Here is a 23020-nt window from a genome sequence, read left to right as displayed (position 1 = left end):
CCGCTCTACCACTGAGCCACAGCCGCCCGATTGTGACCCCCTTAATATAAAGCAAGAAAATCCTCTTGTGGCCCACTAGGTTAATCTCACAACCCCATGTAGGGGTCCCATTCTCCAATGCTCAGGTAATAATTAAGAAACAATTTATACCTAAAATCGATGCCTCTAGCCGGGTAAGGAGACATCGACGGCGATGTGCGCTGAAGCGGAAACGCCGAACGAGGGCAGGAGTTCCAGCTAGGTGGAAAACTAACGCTAGACGGCCACCTGTCAGAGCTAAATTTGCACAATTTTCATGCCTTTCTTTCACATCTACCACAGTAAGACTCGCTGTGTTCACTCTGAAGGAATCACTTCACATGGGTAGGCACTTTTATTGACATTTTGAACATGTTAAGAGGCTAAAAACACGTTTAAAACTTGCCCTGTTTAAGCCTGTTGGGTGCTAACTCTAGCAGGAGGATAACACGGTGTAGGCAGCACCGATTGTTTTAGTTTTTCTCTCTACTGACAGCACTCCACATTAACATACAACAGAGATACGTGTGGTGATGAGTAATCGACCGGAATTCTCCTTTAACACGGACACGGACGTGTGCAGAAATGGGGTGGCTTTATCCAACTCCTGCTAACCGCTGGTGGAGTATGTGATTGTTAAATGCCGACCATCCTACAGTCCACGCATATTCACGGCTGTGTTTATACTCTGTTTACGTCACTCCAAGCGCTAATGCTACCATTGCGTTAGCTGAACCTTACAGAGACTATAATGTGTGTGCACTAAATGTAGCCTGTTTCGTATGTTGTTTTTATATAATGTTGTTTTTACATATTTTAAATGTGTAACACCACTTGAGCTACGGTGAAACGTTGTTTCGTGTACCGGTATATGGTTGAAATGACAATCAAACACACTAGAGTTGAGTTGAATGCTTTACTGTCAGTAAACGGTAGACGTGCCTTGGTAGTGGACTTTTTGAGCAGCAAAGCAAGTGCATTCTGGGATTTGGTGTCTTTCATCCACAAAAACACATCTTCTGGCTTTTCTCTGCCTAGAAGGCACCAGTTTCGAAAAATAATTCACATTTCTACTACTTAAGTGACCCAATTTAAAGATATATTCATCTTTCCAACAACAATATCTATATATATTTATATATATAGTGAAGCTGCATTTTAGTCATTGTACTTAAAATGAGTATGTGTGTAAATGTACTTAGTTGCTTTCCACCAATGTATTTCCTACCTTGTCGGTCATTTCGCAACCTCTTATTTTCTGCTTCATGTCTGTATCTTGCATGTGAAGTCCTGTTAGGTTGTGTAGGAGTGTGTATTTGTCCTGACTTGTCCCTGTATTCCCCACTATTATTACAACATGTAATTTCAAGAGGAATGTATTCTCAAAACTTGGAATGTGTTCTGAAAATCTCGAAATTACTAACTGCGTGTGTGTGTTTGTGTGCGTGCAAATTTTTGTGTAAGTGTATGAGGAGTCCAAAATAAATCGAGGACAGTCATGAGAGTTCAGCCTTTCTTCTACCGCTTGTACTTTGTTGCCATGACAGCTACTAGTTACCATAGAGACTAGAGATATGTGCACTTGGTATAAATGAATGTGTGTGTGTACAGGATTGCCTTTTCCTGACACTATTCCAAATACTTAGTGTGTGTGTGTGTGTGTTTGTCATGTTCCTGTGCTCATCACCTTTTTTGTCACCTCTCCAAATGGACAGATTGTCTCACATCCCAACACCAGATGGTTCCTGTTAGACTGTTGGTTGCTTTGTTAGACACTGCAGGATTAAACCCTATATATCATACAATAAGACCTACACACACATGCATCCAAACTTTTGTTGGTTAACTCAATGACGGATGACACCAAAAAGGCGGCTACATGTTTTGCGTGGCTGTCACACACTTGTAGGTTTTCAGAGGTGTCCGATGTGTTTAAATGTGCAAGGATGTTGTACAGTACACGGACAGTATGTGTGAAAGGGAGTGAGTAGTAGCTTTTCGTGTGGGTGGATTTGCCTCAGGACTGCAGTGTACTTCACTGGCCCTGCCTGCCGATATTGCTCTCCTGCAGCCTTATTTGGCATTTGCACTTCCCGTTGTAGCGCTCACCGTGCTGGAGATAGTGTGGGAGGTATCGGGAGATAATGTGTGTGACCCCCACTGATTTTCCTTTATTTCTCCTTAATGTTATGGTAAGTAAAAGCAATAGGTTGATGAGATTTGTTAATTTTTTATCCAAAATGATGAAGGATTATCAGCTTTGCTTTAGGTGTTAGTCAAATCTAAAGCTTCTTTCTTCCTTTCAATAATAGAGGATATTACCTCTTAATTCCAAAATCTAAATTCTGTTGGACTTGAGAATGTTTTTACCAACTCATTTCCTTCCTTCCCTTATACGTTCTGTTGAGCTTTCTATGATATAACATTGTTTTAGTTCGCTGTTTCCAAGGTAAATGAAAAACTTTGAAGCTTAACTATTGAGCCAAAATGGATTAAAAGTCCTTAGTGTTTCAAAAAAATTGACATTTAAACATTACATTTTTACGACAACTTTATGACAACTGGGCAAATTTGTGATGAAGATCTTGTGACACGATCAAAACTCCAGAATAGCTACTAAATTTACCTCGAGATAATGAATGTAAATGGACTGTATTTATATAGCGCTTATCTAGTCTTGATGACTTTTCAAAGCGCTTTTACATAGTACACCATTTACACACTTTTTAAAAACCTTTTTAAATACTATTTTTTACGGCCAAGGCTGCCGTTCAAGGTGCCACCTGCTCATCAGATAAACACTCACACACATCTATACTAAGATGCGCAGCATCGGGGGCAACGTCATGCACTATCTTTGGTTTTTCTCCTACTGGATCTCATACGTATACTTGTAAAAGACAGAAATAGACAGAATGACGTCAAGCTTTGTGGGTTGGATTTCATTTATGCGACACTTGCAGTAACACACATACAAATATACACTCTTATACATAAACACATTCATATGCTTAATATAATGCACCAAACATGTACACACACAAGCACTGGTGTGAGTGTCCTGTGGTTGGTTGATCAATTTTTCAAGATGACACGTAAGTGAGTAAGGTTTCAAACAGATTCCAGGTAAGGATAGTGGGTTGTTAATACATCCTGCATGTATTCACATATTACGCAATGTTTCTCTGAATTACATGATGTCTCAAGGATCATTGCTAAAGGGCAATCAAGATCATTTCCTCTCCTCTGAGCCAAATGTCTAAACTTGTCTGCGTCCGTAGGTGAATAGAAAAATTTGACACCTAAGCCTAACCACCACAATGTTAGGTGACACACTTCCAAGGCTTGGATAGGCATCAAACTGTAGAATGCTCCAAATAATAATAAAAAAGTCTCCTGGTTGAATCAATCAATAGAAAAGATCAGCAACTGCGTCAGAGAATATATGGTTCTTTGATAAATTATCAAATTTACAACAGGCTTGTGAACATAGAAACGCAAGGAGAGTCAAACAACGATTTCCAGTGAGCGTTTTGTAGGGAGAAGGGTTCATTTAAGATTATTTTTTAACTATGGTCAGGTGTTTTGTGCCAAATTGCAGCATGATGCATCATGTGTTTAATTCGTGTCTGTAGTTGGCTTCTTCTCTATAGCAACAGTGGCTTAGGCTAATCGGCATTGTATTTAGAGCTTATGTGCGTATCACACTGACTCATACTTAATACTCAGATGAGGGTAATGGATAAAGATAAGGGTAAGGATATAATTAGAGAAATAGTTTGGCATTTTTTATTCATTTTCTTGCCAAGAGTTAGATGAGAAGATTGATACCTCTCTCATGTCTGAACAGCCAGCAGCCGGTTGACTTATCTTAGCAGAAAGACAGACAGGAAACGGGGAAACAGCTAGCTGTCCTATGCTTTCAAAACAAAACGTTATAACATTATAAACGGTACATTTTTTACATTGAAGACATTGTAACAATGATACTATTATTGTCGAACTGTCTCATGCTGCATACAAACAAACAAACAAACACATTTACACTCCTTGTGAACCAGCACAAGCTTGTCTCTGTATGGGCCCAGCGTCTCCATAGTGACGAGATGGAGAGGAGGAGGAGGAGGAGAAGGGGGGAATGTAAACTGGGTAGGAAGAGAGCAAGTGCAGGGAGAGGGAGTGTGTGTGTGTGGAGAGAAAAAGAGAGAGAGAGCGAGCGCTCAGGCAGGGACATGTAGGAGATGTAGTCTGGCTGCCGCAAGCTGAAGAAAGAGGAGGAGTTGGTGAGCGCTGGAAATCTGCAGAGTGCGAGTGAGAGAAAGGGAGACAATAAGCTGGTGGTGAGGAGGCGAGGAGTAAAGCTAGGAAAAGCCTGGCTGAAGACAGAAGAGAAGGAAGACACACTTGTCTTGGACTGCAAGAAAGCAACAGCAAAGAGGAAGAAGAGAAGAGTGCGGGAAAAGAAAACACAGAAGGAGACAGGAGCGCAAACTGAAGACAACTCTACAACCTTTCATTTGGAATGAGTCCAGTCTTGAGGAGAGGTGGGTAACCGTGCCGACATGGAATGAATGATGAAGAACCAGAGGGATATCTGTTAAAAGCAAGAAAAGAGAAAGAAGGGACACGATGATGAGCCATTGATCCTTTTGTTCTCTGCTTGCTGATTTATTTATGCATCTTTCGTGCTTAGTGAGGCTGAGGTGATTACACCATACGGAACGCTTCCGTGGCGCTCAGTCAACACTGCTGACTAGGCTGATTTATTGGCTGCGTGTGTGTGTGTACAGGAGTTGGAGATAAATGTTTTTGTGCATCTAGTGTATGTGTGTGTATGAGTATGCCCTTGAGGCACCTGAGCGAATGAGCTTAGTGTTGAAGAAAAGATATATCCATTGTGCTTTGATAAAACTTAAGTTTATTATTCCACAAGTATCATAGCACGAAAGCAAGTTATGCCTCTTCTTTTTGTCTCTTTTCTGTGAATCCAATATGTAATAATAATAATAATAATAATAATAATAATGATGATAATACTGCATTTTATTTATATAGAGCTTTTAATGTCACTCAAAGACACTACAGAGTATTTAAAAAGGAAATCTGCCTAGTTAAAAATTCACACACTAAAATACACACATATTAATAATATATTAAAAGCAGCTCTGAAAGGTGATTTGAACATGGACAGAATGGTACAGTCGGATGTGTTTGGTGAGAAAGTTCCAAGGAGGGGGGGCAGCTATAGAAAAAAAGGCTGTGTGCCCCCAGCTGTGGCGCTTTGTCCTGAGTGGTGGAGACAGACATCATTTGAATAATTACCTTTCCGTTGCATTACAGTTATTTAGACGTAAGGACTTATCTTGACATTGTGTACTATGTATATTTTTGGTTTTCTTGAACATAAACTCAATTCCAGCCAGACTTTAGACCAAGTTCTTATATACATGTTACAAGACTTTCTAAAAAAGCAAGTTAAATCCAAGATCAGATTTCAGCAATTATGTTTTGTAGTTTCAGATTGACTCAAGTGAGGCAGATAAAAAAGAGGAAAATGCTCTAACTACTACAGTTAAACCCACTCAAATCCAAATGCATCCCTCATTTGTGTTCTAGCCTCATTTGCATGCACTAACATACTCTTAGAATATGTTGAGAGCTGTGAAATCTGGCACAAGACCAAGAGAGAATATAGATGCTAAAGAGAGGGAGATTGTTGGTTTGTAAGGGTGTGCTGTTAACACAACTACATATTTAAGTGATAATCATGGTGTGTGAGGGAAACTGCAAACATTTATTGGCACCAGGAAGGCTTATCCGCTGTCATATGATGATTATTTTCAGGTTTTTAATCTTTATTACTTTTTCTAGACCTACTTTATGGGAGTACCAAATAATGTTACCTTCTCACTTTGCCTTAAATTGTCCTAAATCCACTGCAAACCAAGAGTCAAACTGGGGAGCTAAGTTCATATTTTGTAGCCTGTTCTGACTTGATTTCCAACAAAGATGATGGTAAACAAGGCAGCAGTCATAGCGAGACTTAAAGGAGAGTAAGTGAAGACCTTGCGGGAGATAGAGGGAAAGAATGGGACAGGTCCCAGCAGGGCGATGGAAAGAGAAGTATTTTTCTTCTGCCAACTATTAAAGAGCAGCCTGGACAGACAGATGGAGTCGGCAGTCAGATGCTTTTTACCTCAGACTCCGGTTGATCAATCATAATCCTGCCTCCTGTTCATCGAATCGTCACCACGGCGAGTCATAGCAATAGATTCCTCTTCAGTGACCGACATAAGTCAGTAGGCAGCCCAGAGAAACCACAGCTAGAGGGATGATGCAGAGAGACATTCCACAGAAAAAGGCTTTTAACATACAGTAACTGGAGAATGGATGCTAAGGGTTTAAATTCTCAGATATCAGTTTTGTTATGCTACCAGTATTTTCAGGAACACAAATGGTTTTTATTCTATTTTGTTACCTTTACTGTATTACCGCATTCAAAGCCTTCATTCATTTACTGTACATTAGTAGGGAAGAGTTTATTTTGGGACTGAACCGGGTCACAAAACAGGACCACAGTCCGTAAATCAGCCGATGGTTGTTTTACCCAAAACGTTTGGCAACATCAACAGGTCAAGTAAGGTGGCCGAGGCTTAAAGTCTTAAAATGCCAGTCTATATGTTGTTACAAATGCGTGTATTAACATCAGAGTGACATCTTGAATAAACTCAAAGCAAGGACGTAGCATCTTGCTTTGGGTAACGGTTTGGTCTATCTATAGCACCACAGCTTTGACCTCACTGTTAGCCACTTGTAATGTTTGGCTATAGTTACAGAATTTTTTGACATATTTGAAACAGATCAGGAGCTATATAGATATGTATGTCTTTACTAAGTGGAGATTTTTGTGTCACTAAATTAAAATAGGTTGCACCGCTCAAATTAGTTTTTTATGTAGAGATTAATCGTAACAGTTACACCCCAACAGTTACCAGCTGTTGCTGTTGTCGCAGCTCACCAAAAGGATTGTCAGTTTGATATAGTATTGGCCCCCCTAAAACTAATTTTTGCTACAGCTTGTGACGCTACAATCACTTTGTTTATTTAGTTAATCGTTTTTGATTGGACATTGCTACAATCCAATTTACACATTACTTAACTTTAAATTGTGCAAGTAGCTACAGTAGTATAGGTAAGTGTAGGTAGGTAAGTCTTTACACACAAACTTAGTAATGAATTTACAAATTGCCGGTGCAACACAATGCATTTTTTGTCTAAAGTGTAAACATCAGATAAACACGTAGTAGCAGATTTTTTAGCTTGGACACAGATGCTCATTTGCTGTAAATGATGGTGCAATTGTAACGACTAATGTAAATATCAAGAGGAAATTGGCACATGAAACACAACTGGCTGCTCCTTCTTTACTTGCATTCACGGTTAGAAACTAGCACGGCACCAATATTCAACTGTTCTCTTTTCACTTTCAAGTTTTCCCACCACACTGGGGATCATGAAGGCGTTACACAGCATGATCCTTCCCAAGCTGTGTCTCAGCAGAGAGTTCACAGATGCACATATAGCTGCAACAAGCATCCTACTAACCTGATCTTATATCCATGGCCTTTTTTTCCACCGAAATGTGCATGAGCCAGTATGTTCCTCGCCTCACTGGCTCTGACCGGGAGCAGCTGTTGTATGTGTGAACCCTACTACAGTATACCTATGACGTCCAAAATAACAAACAATGTAAAATACGACTCCACTGGGCACTTTCTCTGTTGCATATCAACCTTAACTGTGTTATGTCATGTGGATATGCATGTCACACAAGCTGCACAGGTCACACACACAAGGTTGTAAACACATGATTGACAAAAGGCATTTAGTAATAACTACATTTTATCATCAGGAGCTAAAGTAAAAAGTGTGTGGGTGATCAAAGAATTAGATTTTTAGTATGTCTTGTCGTTCTGTAAAAATATTTAATAATGTGAACATACATCCATTCGGTAGTTATAACTCATTACCATTTTCGTTACTGGGAAATGATAAACCTCTCTTTACATTTTTAGCACACTAAACACTTGCATTTTTACAGTTTGAAAAGGCCGAAGGTGAATAAACTCCTTGGAGCACTCACACCCAGATAGTATTGTACTCATAAACACACACACACACACACACACACACACACACACACACACACACACACACACACACACACACACACACACACACACACACACACACACACACACACACACACACACACACACACACACACACACGCACGCATGAAGCTTCACTCACACTGGTGCCTTAGGAGAGCTTGTGCTCCTCTGCAGAAAATTGGTTCTTTGGGGCTTTGAAGTATTTATTAACCCAGAAAAATATCATACACCATTTCCTCTCTTATACTATTGACAATTCAATTCATGAGCTCCTCTGTGTGTGGCAAATAATGTGTGTGTGTGTGAGTGTGTGCGTGCGTGCGTGCACAGAAAACTAGCTTTGTGAGATCTTATTTCAACACACACACACACACACACACACAGCCTGTGCTTTGTAGTTATAGTTCTCTTGCTATTAATGGAGATATATCTGTCTCCATGTAGGCGGCCTTATTAATGGCCGGCTCTTATTGGCTGCCTGTTCTGTCAGCACTGAAACAAGCCTTCCTATTGGTCCCTGTTGGACATAATTTTCAACACATCACCCTTTGCTGCAACTTCCCTCTGCTCTATGGTTGCTAGGCAACCAGTGGTCTCTGGTCCTCCCCCCCATCGTGTGTGTGTGTGTGTGTGTGTGTGTGTGTGTGTGTGTGTGTGTGTGTGGCTGTATGTTGGTGAGACTGTGGTTCTGAACAAAGAGATGAAGCTAAAACCTGGACTTCACTGTTGCTTGCTTTCTGATGGTTGTGTGTGTGTGTGTGTGTGTGTGTGTGGTCTATTGAGAGTCCAGGCAAATCGATAGACATCCTTCCAGCAGAGAAGCTCCACCTCCAAACAACACACATATAAAGTGAGGGATGGAGCGATGAGGAAGGACCCGGAGGAAGGTAGCTGGCTGTGATTAAGTATTCAGGGTTAAAAAATGTCGATAATAATCGGGGAGAAAAATGATCCAAGCTTTGTTGCTGTAAATGTTTCTGCTTTCACACTCAGTGTGTGCTGTGCACATTATCCACATTACGTCAATGTTTTTCCATTGATTTCAAGATGGAAGCTAGTTTCCTTTATATCCCATAGTAGCCAACAGATTTAGTACCACAGCCCTGGCATAATTATCTGCTAAAGTTTATTCTCAAATTTAGTTCTTGCCCAAAGCCGCTTCATATAGTAATTATACGTCTCAACCAGGGTTCAGTAAGATTTTGTGACCTTCGGACAGAGTCAGGTCAGCTGTTTCCAGTCTGTATGCCAAGCTCAGCAAACCTGCTGCTACTGTACCTCCAGCTACATACAGCATCAGGGTGGTATTACTCTTTTCATCTAACTCTTAGCATATAAGAGAAAAAGCATAGAGTGCTAATCTAATTTCAGTGTATTTTCGTTATGACAAGAAAAGGTCAGATTTGAGATATTTACTCAAAAAATCTCAGAATCAGCCTTTAAGCCCCTAATTTCTTAGAAATATTCTATAGGATGTGACCTTCATGTCAGTGGTAGCCACAGGCCTATACTTATCATCTGAGATGTCACTGAGACAGACAGGAGCTATTTGCTGATCAATATAACCATTCAATTGGCGTGTCATTTATTCTGACTTGGGCAGTTTTAGTAACCTTACGTCAATGATTCTTTGATTTGGAAAAATCAATACAGGATTCTTCAAAGGGTTTATGCTTAACCCCACCATTAGCAGATGACGCCTGGGGGATTCATGGGCCTGTGGATATCACAGAGGTCACAACCTCTTTGTCTGCAGGGTAGAGGTAGTTGGTCATATTGGCATAAGCATGAAGAATACACACAGCAAAAGCTAACAAATAAAGATGGACCAATCACATGCAGTTGCCAAGGCTTGAGAGAAGAAGCTCTTTAATGTGCAACTGCACCGCCTCTTCTTTTATTAGGCCAAATCACTGAGACTTATTCTTCTTTTAGCCTCTTTTTCTTTCATCTGGATATAGCGAAAGGTGGGTGAAAGTAAGGACACGTATCCATTTGATGTCAAGGTAATCACAATGGACATAGAGTGAAATCTAGTGATATTTAGGCGAGTCAATGTAGATTAAACAGGAGCAGAGAGACAGTTGAAAGCATTTTCCGTCCCTTCCTTCTCTATCATTAAAAACTATGTGCTAGGGCTTCCGGGTGAGCAAGATATGGTGTAGGACGCATTTCTCAGAGCTCCTGCAAAATCCGACTTAATTACAAACGAAAAGGGAAAAAACAGCTTTAACCACGCTGATATCTGTGGATACACTGAAGAGGAAAACCTTAGGACCATAAATAAGCTAGAGAGCACGGACATAATTATCCGAAATGGCCGAAAAACTACAAAAATTCAGACACGGAAGCGACGCTAATGCTACAAGGCCTGCTAGGACCTCGAGGCAGCGAACAACAGAAGACGCCGACCCATTGTTAACCATGGGCTCTGGTGAGCCAAATACGAACAGTGAAGAAATGAAAGCAGAAATTTGCGGTCAGTGAGAGGAGATATCGCTAAGGTCATAAGAGACGAACTTAAAGGTGCATTAGCGGATGATTTCCAAGCTATAAATCCGAACTGCAAGCGGTCCGCTCTGAAATTGCTAGCAACTCAAAGGCCATACAAGCTGAGTGGATATCATAAAAACGGAGGTTCTGGATTAAAAAGTGGTTTATCAACGTGGTCAGACGAGTCACTTCACTACAGTCTACTGTTACAAGTTTGCAGAAGGAAATGTCAACGCTCAAGGATAAATGTGAGGATCTAGAGGGAAATGCGAAGATCCAATATCCGCATCGCGGGCATTGAAGAACACCCGGGTTCCAGCTCCCCACAGGCGGTGGCAAAAATCATCAAAAGTGCTACAGATGGACCGAGATATAAGGTAGACCGCTCACATCGTACACCCATCGGGAGAGGACCTAGAGATCGGGAGCTACAAGAGTCATCATCGCCAAATTACATCACGACGGAGACGCGCGGAGATCCTGAGGAGAGCTCGTAGCAGAGCTCCGCTCTTACAATGGGCACCGTGGTTCCTCTTCCCCGACTACACGACAGCGTAGCCAAAGCCAGAGCTATTTCACGGAGGTGCGAAAGGCGCTACGTGGGATCAAGGAGGCCCGACGGCCTCCTCTACCCAGCCGATTTGGATTACATACCATAATGAAGAAAAGGATTCCCGACCCCAATTGGCCATGGATTTTGTCCGGAACAATATTATTTCAACAGAGACAACCGAATAAAGGTACCGTGTACCTGTAGTTACAAGTTATCAGGAAAATCCCAATGCTAGGCTATCGTCATATAGCTTCCCTCATAAGGCTTATATTGATAATTTCATAGTTTTTAAGGTAATGAGCAATTCAGGTGTTAATTTAGATCCTTTTTCCGGTAAGTTTTGCAGGAGCTGGCATAGTATATGTGGAGTTTCTGTGGCTACCTTATCTCCCCCATTAGGATTTGGCCCACTCCCCAATCACACATATCTAAGCATCCCTGCACACATATTCAATCTTGTTGTGCACTTTTGCGGCTTCTATTAGCTGCTAGGGACTTGTCCCAAGTACTTCTACAATAGGTATCTGTTCTCTGTTTGCCCAGTTCTGGTTCCTCTGTTCCCCGGGTACCTTGCACAATTTCTTTTTGCAAATTTATTTTGTTTTTGTTGTTATTGTTTCGCTCCATCACACGCCCATTCTACCCTGGCGAATCCAGAAAGGGTGGGCACTGTTGTCAAACATATGTTTTATTCCTCCCTGTTTGTTATTGTGGTCAAGTTGTACACATTCCTTAATTCTCACATAGATAAGGTGATGTTATACATAAAGGTCTGGTTACCACTTCTGTTATACTCCGATAAGTCGATGTATAGACCATGTAGAGTTAATGGGTGACCCACTTAAAATCGTATCTTATAATGTAAAAGGATTACATAACCCAGCTAAGAGAAGGAAAATATTGACTCAACTAAAACAACTTAATTGTCATATTGCCTTTTTGCAAGAAACCCACCTATCTGATACAGAGCATGAGAAATTAAAAAAATCCTGGGCAGATAAAGCTTATTACTCATCCCACAGATCTGGGAATAAAAAGGGTGTTGTCATTCTCATACATCGGCAGGTCAACTTTACACAAACTCTATTACATAAGGACACAGAGGGGAGATATATGTTAGTTAATGGTACAATTGATGGCATTAAAGTATCCCTACTTAATGTATATGCACCCAATACGGACGCGCCTGACTTCATAAGATCACTGTTTAAGATAATATTACAACACAGCTCTGGGCTGCTGTTAATGGGTGGAGACTTCAACTGCACTTTATCACAAATATTAGACAGATTACCCACCCCAAAAACTCCCCTCTCCAAAATGGGCAGGATGCTCAAACATCAGATTACAGAGACGGGTATTGCTGACGTCTGGAGAAGTAAGTTCCCCAGAACTAAAGACTTTACCTTCTATTCAAGTAGACATGCATCCTACTCTAGGATCGATTATTTCTTTACGCCAACGTCAGAACTACATAGAATTGTAGATATTGAAATACTACCCATTACTATTTCTGATCATGCACCCTACTTACTAAATGGACTATAGGACATAGACAACATCCAACACATGGAGGCTTAACACATCTCCTTAACGACAAAGTATTACGGCATTTATTACAGAGGAACTTGGATATACCTAGAAATCAATAATACTCCGGACACGAATCCTAATATATGGGATTGTGCCAAAGCATTCCTTCGAGGCCGCTAATATCTTCCAGGCTGCGAGGAAAAACAGAAGAATGCTAACCAAAAAGACCTAGAGAATAAAATTAAAGCCTAGAACTTGAACATAAAAATACACCTCAATTAAAATCCTGAAGGAGCTAATGCATCCCGCAGAACACTAAATAGCCTATTATCGGATAAAGTAGAGGGTAATCTGAGGTTTACTAATCAAAAATACTATGATATGGCCAGAAGGCTAGCAGATTACTGGCTTATAGACTGAGGAAACAGCAGTCCTCCAACAGGTTCATAAAATAAAATCTCAAGATTCTCGGTGACAAAACCTGACGAATTGCAGAAACCTTCGCAAATTTTTACAAATCATTATATACAACACTGATACGTGAACAATGACCATGAGCTCATAGATTTTTTAAAAGATATAAAGTTAAACCACCACGGTGAGGCGGTGCGTACATTAGATCAACCGATTGTGGAAGGGAAATTAAGCAGACGATTAAATCACTAAAGAATAACAAAAGCCCAGGCCCAGATGGATTTACAAACGACTTCTATAAAACCTTTCTAGATCCTGACCCCTCTACTATTAAACGCCTACCATCACGCTTTAAACTCCAAACTATGGCACCCTCTGGACGGAAGCCACTATTGTAGTGATCCATAAAGAGGTAAAGACCCTACAGACTGCCAATCCTATAGACCTATATCGCTGCTGAATACAGACTCACGTATACTCACCTCAATTCTAGCAAACCGACTAATAAATTATTACCCAAATCTACACCCCGATCAGACCGGATTTATTACAGGTCGGCATTATGCTAATGTGAGGCGCCTATTGAATATTCAAGCGCCCAAAAGAAAGAAAGATTGAATCAGCAATCATTCCTTAGATGCTCAAAAGCGTTTGACGAGGTATCCTGGCATATTTAATTCATACATTGAAACGTTTCGGATTTGGCCCCATTTCATTGATTGGGTGCAAACACCTCTATCCCCACAAGCAGCAGTCAAAGTTAATGGCTTCAGATCGGCTAGATTCTCATTGGAAGGGGCTGTAGACAGGGGTGCCACTCTCACCCCTCCTTCGCCATCAGCATTGAGCCGCTAGCCCAATCATATGGGATGATATCAATATCAAAGGAATAGAATCATAAGGAAATGCCAAAAATTTCACTAATGCTGATGATGTGCTAGTGTATTTGACGGACCCTAAATCAACAATTCCTCACCTGAAAAAGCTTATCTCCCAATAGGTTCTACTCAGGTTACAAAACCAACATTGACAAAACGGAAGCTATGGATGTAAACGACACAATCCCCGATTCCAAAAGATACGAGTGGTTTTAAGTGGCCTAAGATCGGGATCAAATACTTAGGAATTCAAAACCTCCATGTTCGAAGACCTCTATGAGGCGAATTATGGCAAACTCTACGAATCATAAACAAGGACTAGAGCGCTGGGATACACTCCCTATCTCGCTGTTAGGCCGAGTTGAAGTGTCCGTATGAATGTCCTACCGAGTTCTATATCTATTCCAGAGCTACCGGTAGAGATCCCCAAATCTACCTTCGACACTTTAGATAAAATGTTAGGGATTTATTGGCAAAAAAAGCGACCTAGAATCAGACTGAAAACCCTGCAATTACCCAAACCTAAAGGTGGTCTCAAACTTCCAAACTTTAAATTCTACTATTGGGCGGCACAACCAGACCTTATTGTCAGGATACAGGATACTGCAGATACTCGTTGGCGGAAATAGAGAAGGGCAAGAGCTCAAAACCTATACAAACATTACCCTTTTTAGATGTCCCGCAAGGACATGTCAATCTGGACAAGAAACACCCTCAAAGTATGGTACACAAATACAATCAGTCTATTTACCAAAACAGATTTCACTTTTATCAAATATAGGACATATGAAAACATTTATACCGAATAACTTAGACTCTGGATTTAAAAACTGGTCTTACATGAACTATCTCATATTCACCACTAATTGATAAAGGAATCTCAAACCTTCGAACAGTTGAAAATTGAATTTGGGCTCCCTAAATCGGATTTCTACAGATTTACAACTTGAACCTTTCTGATGGCCATGATGATTGGACTAAACTTCTAACCCATATAGAATTTCCTAATAGAGATACAAAGGGAAAGGGGAACAAAAAGTAATTAGTAAAAATATGACCCGTTTCTCTCCATGACCATACACGACTCTACGAACATAAACGAAATGGGAGAGTGAATTACAGGCCTCAATAACTGGGGACGCTGGGACGAAATCTGCACAGAAGCCATTTGACAACAAACTCTAATACATGGAGAGAATTCAAGTGGAAAATAATAATCCGGTTTTTCAGAACACCAGCGATAACCAGTAAAATGTACCCCGCACAACCCAACCTATGCTGGAGGAACTGCGGGACGTGGAACGCCAACCATACTCATATTCTGTGGTGTTGCCCTAAATTAAGTGAATTTTGGAAGGACATCTTTGTTGCCCTCAAGATAATTTTCAGGAAAAATATTCCAAAAACCCCCTTGGTTGCAATTCTAGGAGTAATACCCGATGGAATAGACAGAATGGCTGATAGATATCTCCTGAGAATTTTGTTGACTGCAGCATTGAAGTGTATAACTATCAGATGGCTGAAAGCATCACCTCCAACATATAACATATGGGTTCAGAAGGTTTGGGACATTTATTTGATGGAAAAAATCACATATTCCTTAAGGCTCCAAGAAGCTACTGTCAATACGAGATGGAAGTCTGTTACACCGCTACTAATCCAATGATGTAATTGGTGAATCACCCTCTTGCATTTGTTTGCTCTGCTGGACCAACCTAAAATGCCGTGGCACCTGAGACTATGTGGACCACTTTCTTATACTCTAGGAGGATCTAACTGTAAGCTTGCATTATTTTTTAATTGCGACTTTTGTGTGTTGTTTTTGTTTAGTTGTTTTGTATTCATTCTCGCACCTGATAGAATACTATTATCACCTCCGATGCACGATTAATGTAACTAGTAAGGCCAACATGAGTCGGAAGTTTGATTTTTCATGTTGTATGTTATCGAAAAATAAAAAAATAAAGTTCAAAAAAAAAAAACTATGTGCTAGCTTGAGCACAGACAGTGACTGGACTGTTGGTTCCCTTGCTGGGTTTCATGCTCCAGTGAGCCGACCAGCTTCAACCTCTCTTCTCATAGATTTTTTCTCCTTTTCAGTTTTTCCGTCTAGCAAGGCCCCCCCCCCCCCCCCCTACAAACGGCGAAAAGGCTTTTGTTCCAGTGTCCTGAATGGCAAGAGTGTGTGGTAACTGCACAATAACACGGCACAATTACACTGCCCCTATGTTTGAGTCCGTCTTCCTCCTAAAATATTCTCTTGTGCAGCTGTGCATTATACGGGTCCTGTGCGGTGGTGAGCGAGGTTTAGATTTTATGAAGATAAAGTTCGGTATCTTGAATGAGGCTAAATATCTCAATTCTGGTAGATGTGCTGTGACTGGCACAGATAATTGGGTGGCATTTACACTCTGTCCAACAACTTTTTAAATTGCCAGGTATCAGTAATTTTTAATTAATTGGTAGTGATCAGATGTTGCTACAGAGTAGGAGGAGGGGCGTGGAACCGCATCTAGTCCCTACCCTAGTGTGGGCATATGCTCTTTTGATATCGTTCACCAGTAGCCCGGTCATCGATGGGAAAGACGGGTGTGACCGGTTAGTGCATGTCCGATGAGAACAATACACAGATACACTCGCAACGATCAGATTAGCATCGGTTAGCATAGGTTTTCTAGCCGATCACATAGAGGCACCCCAACACGTCCCAAAATCACTACTCAGGTAATAAAAAAGACCACACCGGGGCAAGTAACTCATCTAGCCACTCAGTGAACAAGATTAACAACGCAAAGAGAGAGAGGTAGAGAGATATGGGCAGGGAAAGAATGAGATCATTTCACCTCGTGGACTGCCTAAAGTGATTGAAAGAGTGAGCTTAAATAAATGAGTGGTTAGGGTGATAGTAATAGATAGAAAGAGAGGAAAGCGGTGCAGTATGGTGTATGGTGTGGTAGCTCCACACTTCTCCTGTCCGTATGCAGCTGCTATGGATATAATTTAAATGCAAATGGGGTGATTCTGCAGTCAAGCATCAGAGAGAGAGTGAGAGTGTGAGTCTGTGTTTTAACAATAATGGCTGGGTTGCATTCAAAATCTCATCCATTTAGGTATAACAATACAATCTTCTACCCCAGGTAGAAAACAGAAACAGTTGTTTGTGTGTGTACACATCCACGTGCATATATATATATATATATATATATATATATATATATATATATATATATATATAGGATGTGTGCGCGCATGTTGACTGCTGCGGCTCTGTGTTGCCATGGTTACAGTTAAACTTCAGGATGAGGGGTTGAGGCTTCTACTGTAGTTGAAGTAGATACTGTTGCATAAGACAAAGTGTAACACAGTACACAGAGATGTGACATGCAAGGCAATGGCGTCTCTCAAAGTATGTGTGTGTGTGTGTGTGTGTGTGTGGTGTGTGGGTGTGTGTGTGTGTGTGTGTGTGTGTGGTGTGTGTGTGTGGTGTGTGTGTGTGTGGTGAATAAGCAGCATGTGGACTGTGTCACGCAATTGCCCCTCAGAGAGAAGAGAAGCAAGTAATTAATATTCTAACCTTTACTACAGTACACAGGTCATTTTGAACTGTAAGTCTAAAAACCCATATTACTTAACCAATCTCAAGAAAAAAGTAAACTCAGTAAACATATTACACCTTTTTTTCTGCCACATGGCATTGTTTTGTCATTGACTACATCCCACTTTGCAACACAGTTATACAACAGATACCTTATTTATTGATCCCAACCTGTTTCTTGGGAGAATGAAGAGGAAATGTGCTTTGGTGTCTACAGTAAAGGTGCTGGTTGACAAGTAGCTAATGCTAATGTAATCCTTGGTGGGTAGCATAAGATTACGACATCGTTGAACACGCTTACTTATTTTTAGTATGATTGTTTTTACCAACATTAACAACTCTGGGCTAACCCACAAATTCATCAGTAACGTTAACTGTATAGATAGACAACTAATCTAATGGCAATTTAGCTAGCACACCCCTGTCTTCTGCCTCAGACTCCTGGCGCTGAAAGGCTTTAGTTGGGATGAGAGATGACAACAGCGCCGGGGAAACATCCATTCTACAGTCAGCTCCCAGCCAGCTAGCAACCATCCACTATCATTACAGCCCCGGCCCGCTGACACATCCACAGTTAGCCCCTAGCCAGCTAGCAGCCATCCTGGTTAGCACTTTGGTTCTGAGGGCGCTAATGGCAGTTTACTGAACCGTCGGGAAAACAGACCCAGGCACCCGAGTCAGAACAGCAGCCATTTGTAACTTTACACCTCCGTTAGCGTTACCTGTGCCTCTCCCCTATCGCTTTTAGCCTTTACAGTTTACCAGACAAAACAGGAATAAGGCACCAAAAGGACTAATAGTAATAGTAATTTAAAGATTATGGTAGCATTGGATATGGATGGGAAGCATAATTCTGGAAGTTGGAAGGGGTGTGTTGCGATTCTGCCTTCTCACTCCACGACACAGGTTCCTGGAGCTTAGTGTCGCGGTTCCGGTTTTATTTTAATCCTGTAATCCTGTACTTTTTCAACATTACCAACCCTGCCTTTAAATCAAGTATAATTTTCTTTTTGCTGGTGGAGTGATCTAACGCTGCCATATTCTAATTTCATGAAAGAGGAAGCATGCTTTTTCAAAAGTTAAAAAAGCCCAAGATTAAGAACAAATCATCTGATCTTAGTGCGCGAAATTAAGCAAGCCAATGTCATCTTTAGTACAAGAGACCTAAAGAGATGGAGGGAGGCAGAGATGTTGTACTATGACTGACATTGTTTGTCCATTAAGGATGGTGTGTAAGACCGAAGAGACAAGAATGAGCTGTGAGAGAGGAAAGAGATGATAGGAGGGGAAAGATGAGTGAATAAAAATTGGCAAAGGGAGCATGGGGCGGCCATAATACGCCAATTAGTTCCACTACCCGCTAGTCCCAGCTCTCCTTTTTTTCCCTTTGATCCATCTAATTTTAACAATTAAAATACATTGTTTCCATGCAGGGAAAAACAGCGCAGGGTGTAGTTTAACCCATTAGTAGCTGCTATGTTTTCTAACATCCCAATAATCAAAGTGTCTTATTTTTCTTATTTACTGTATGGCATTAAATAAAATTCACAAAAATAAAACCTACAAAGCAAAGAAAACAACAAGAGGAAGTGTTTAACATTGCTAGACTTGCTTCATACATTATATATAAGTTCTTTGCAGTCCATTTGCATATATACACTATTCGTGATGGTTGGGATTGGTTTATTTATGTTCTCTTTGTGTGTTTTAGGGTTTATGCACACACACTAGGGCTGCACGATTATGGCCAAAATGATAATCGGATATTTGATCCAAATTTTGATCGCGATTATTCTCACGATTATTTGTGATTTTAACCAAAACAAATTTTATTGTCACTAGGCTATTTATAACTGCGAGAGGGAGGGTGATGGAGCTATCAGAGAGACGGCTGATCATTAGGAACGGGTCAGCAAGGTCGAATGGCGGATACACACGACAGTGGTGTATGAAAAGTCGTATCGTCACTGCGCTGCATTTATGTGACTATGATATTCTGGCCATGGGTCACATCTCTGGTCCAGGTCCAGGTCCAGCAGCTCGTCCCACGCTGTTACTCTACAACTGAAGTTAGTTGCATTCAGTAACTTCTTCTGTGTTCTTCGCCGTAGCGGCCGCGATAACAGAGTTACCGCGGAAAAATACAGGTTTGCCCCCTATTACAACAAAATACAGCTGTGTTAATGAAAAATTAAAACTGTGGACAAAAATCAGAAGTGTGGGACCGGCGGTCGCTGTGGCGGGGGCGCAGAGAGGAAGAGGAGAGAGAGTAGGACGAGAGCGTAGAAAGATCCAAACAACAGGCGGCTTTACAGACGAAATGGGTCATATAACGCAAAATTAACCATATCCATATGAACAGCAATGCAGCGGATGCGAGGACGTTAGCAACGGTGCGTCCTAAAGGAGCAACAGCTAACAGCCGCTAACTAGCACCGATAGACTGGTCACTGCTGTTGTCTGAAAAACAACAAATGGGACAAAGTGTTGCGTTTACTGGGAAACTGGTAAACCTTGAGGACTGACGTATAACCGACTGCATATGTTGAGTTTCCTCAAGATACTCTGTCTCGGGACTGTCTACATCTAGAAACTAAGAGGCACGGGGTGCATGAACTACTCTGATGCCTCATAAGCAGACGGCTTTATGGAGCGGGAGATGGGCTTTGCAAAAAAACGTAGCGTTCTATGAAATGATGCTTTATAAAAAATAATCGCTCGATCACGCAAATTTGTCGGGGGAAGTCCAAATCGTGATCGCGATTAAAATTCGATTAATTGTGCAGCCCTAACACACACACACACACATAAAACCAAAATATGTGCATCCTACGCCACTGTTCTTGGTGTTAGTTTGTATTTTTGTTTCTCTAGCAGATGTAGAGCATTAATTGGTGCAGGAGATGATGAAGTGTGTGTGTGTGTGTGTGTGTGTGTGTGTGTTGCACTGACTCAAAGCAAGACAAGACTGAGCCATTAGTCCTTGCATTGAGGCTAGTAATTACCACCTTTTGCCCTGAAGACGCACACACATTTTCTCACACTCGCACATACCTTTATGGAAAGACCTCCAGAGAGAGCCCCAAAAGCCATCTTGTATACTTACATACAGTGGCTTGAGAAAGTTTACACACCCAGGCTAAAGTTGATTAAAAAGAAGAATAAAAAATAAATAAACAGAGATTGGCATGGGGAACTTTCCATAAGATCATCTCTCAATGCAAATCCAACCAGCTGTTAAGCTAACTGAAATAAAGCCATGCCTATCTCTAGGTATGGTGCAGAATATGTTATGATATGGGGTTATTTTAATTCCAAATGCCAAGGGAACTTTATCAGGATGCATAGTATCCTGGATCCATGAAATAACTGGCCTTTAAAAATAAAAATGTGCCTTCCTCTATGGGAATTTAACATAGAGGTTTATGCCCCCTGTATTTTAAGGAAGAACATTTATTTATTTACAATACATTATTCATTCACAAAGAAAATTGGTGTTCTTAAAAGGTTGGATTTTCCTATTTTTTTATGAATTAAGGCATTAATATCAATTTCCAAAATATGTTTTTTATTCCTTTTTCTTTAATCAACTTTAGCATGGGTGTGTAAACTTTCTCAAGCTGTAAGTACGGGTGCCAGAAGGTGTAAACATTGCAAACAACTATGCAGAATCTCTGCAGAAAGCAGCCATGTTCCAGTTCTTCTCTTTAGAAAACCCAGTAACTGGCACAGTCAGTGGATGCCGGGTGACCAGAAAAAGAATGAATGCATTCATTGGAGTCCAAGTGTGTATTTTGTCTCCGTTTGTGCCTGTGTAATGAGTGCCTGGGGAAAATCAATAGACTATTACAAATCTAATATTGTTTAATTTGCATTTCATGGTTGTCTCTGCAAAAACTCGCTAGCTGATGTTAGGCATGTTTTATCAGATGGTGCACTAAACAAATAACCTGAACATCTGACAACACTTTTGGTTTGTGTTGGAATGTGGGGGTATTCATGATTGTAGCCTTACTGAGGCCTAATGATTAAATATTTAAGGTGTGTGGCTTGTTTCTCAAGTCTCTTTTTCATGTTAACATGTGTCTCTTGAGAACCCTGTGTCTCAATGAGATTACCTGCATAAATAAAGGTTAAATTAAAAAAGGAATTAAAAAAGTCCAAATTTTTCCTAACTTAAATCTGACGTATGTCCCTTACCTACTCCCTGACTTATGTCTACATTTCAAAAGGATCCTGATACTTTGCTGCTTAGGGGAATATGAATGTCTTATTAATTTGACTGAAAGGAAAGAACAGTGTATTAAATTACAGTAGGAGCACCAATTATCTTAAGCAGTCTTTCATGTGCCTCTTTGTGTGTGTGAGTATATATATATATATATATATATATATATATATATATATATATGAGTCTTATACAGGATACTTCATACTCTGTTATGCATGTTTTACATTAAAGGCATGGGATAACCTCTATGATATTGTTCATGTAACAGCACAAGTAACAGTATGAATTAAGCCAAGCCATTTTGGTTATGTACTAATAAAGTTGACAAGATGTATGCCCATGCCCAGTGGCATTTTATTTTATTATGCACTCATTAGCACTTCCCTGAGTTCTCTGTGAAACTCTTTTCTGAATAGTAATATTATCCTTCATTTAAGACTCATGATGATGATAATGTTTTAACTTTTTATGCAGTTTGATTTTTGCAGATGCTGATATAATCTTGTTATTATCCAGTCTGAAATACTTTGAACTATTACTCTCTATAACAGCTGTTTTAAATCATGCAATAGTCAGTGAGTCATCATTTTCTGCCAGCACGGTGGCTTTTGACCCAGCATTTATTGTATTTGCAGAAAACACAAAAATCTGACATTTTAACTCCTTCTGTGCCTTATTGTTGCGCTGCAACAAAAGATTTGCTTTGATTAGTCGTTAAATCATTGTTTATAAAAAGTCAAATACTGAAACAATTCCCATAGCCTCAGGTGATGACTTTAAATTGCTTGTTTTGTCCAGAGACAGTAAAAAACACAAGGCGTGGTATCTGTGATTGACAGGTTTGTGTGGAGCAGAGAGGAAAACAGAGAGAGGCAATACATACACAAGCTTGTGTTGGTGAAGATTACGCTGCAGATTGTGTATGGGAGAACACAAACAAAACTGTACCCTATTAGCTTGCCGTCCATCTACAGCATAGCTCTTCCAGCGCCCGTCATGGCATTCATAATTTGCACGAGTAGAGCGTGACGTCACATGCAAAGGGTCTATAAAAACGGACTCCTTTTTCAACCAGTAGTCGTCCCCTGCTGGAAACTGGATAGGATGCAGGTTTAAGGCACTTCCGCATTG

General features: G+C 40.6%; 1 protein-coding gene across 1 annotated transcript in view; it reads left to right on the top strand.

Moving 5' to 3' along the window:
* anks1b (ankyrin repeat and sterile alpha motif domain containing 1B) overlaps positions 1-23020 on the top strand; it is a 219654-nt gene that overhangs the window by 176872 nt on the left and 19762 nt on the right. The gene's annotated exons all lie outside the window — the stretch shown is intronic.

This window comes from Etheostoma spectabile, chromosome 23, assembly GCF_008692095.1.
Source record: "Etheostoma spectabile isolate EspeVRDwgs_2016 chromosome 23, UIUC_Espe_1.0, whole genome shotgun sequence".
NCBI lineage: Eukaryota > Metazoa > Chordata > Actinopteri > Perciformes > Percidae > Etheostoma > Etheostoma spectabile.
This window is presented reverse-complemented; position numbering and strand designations above follow the sequence as displayed.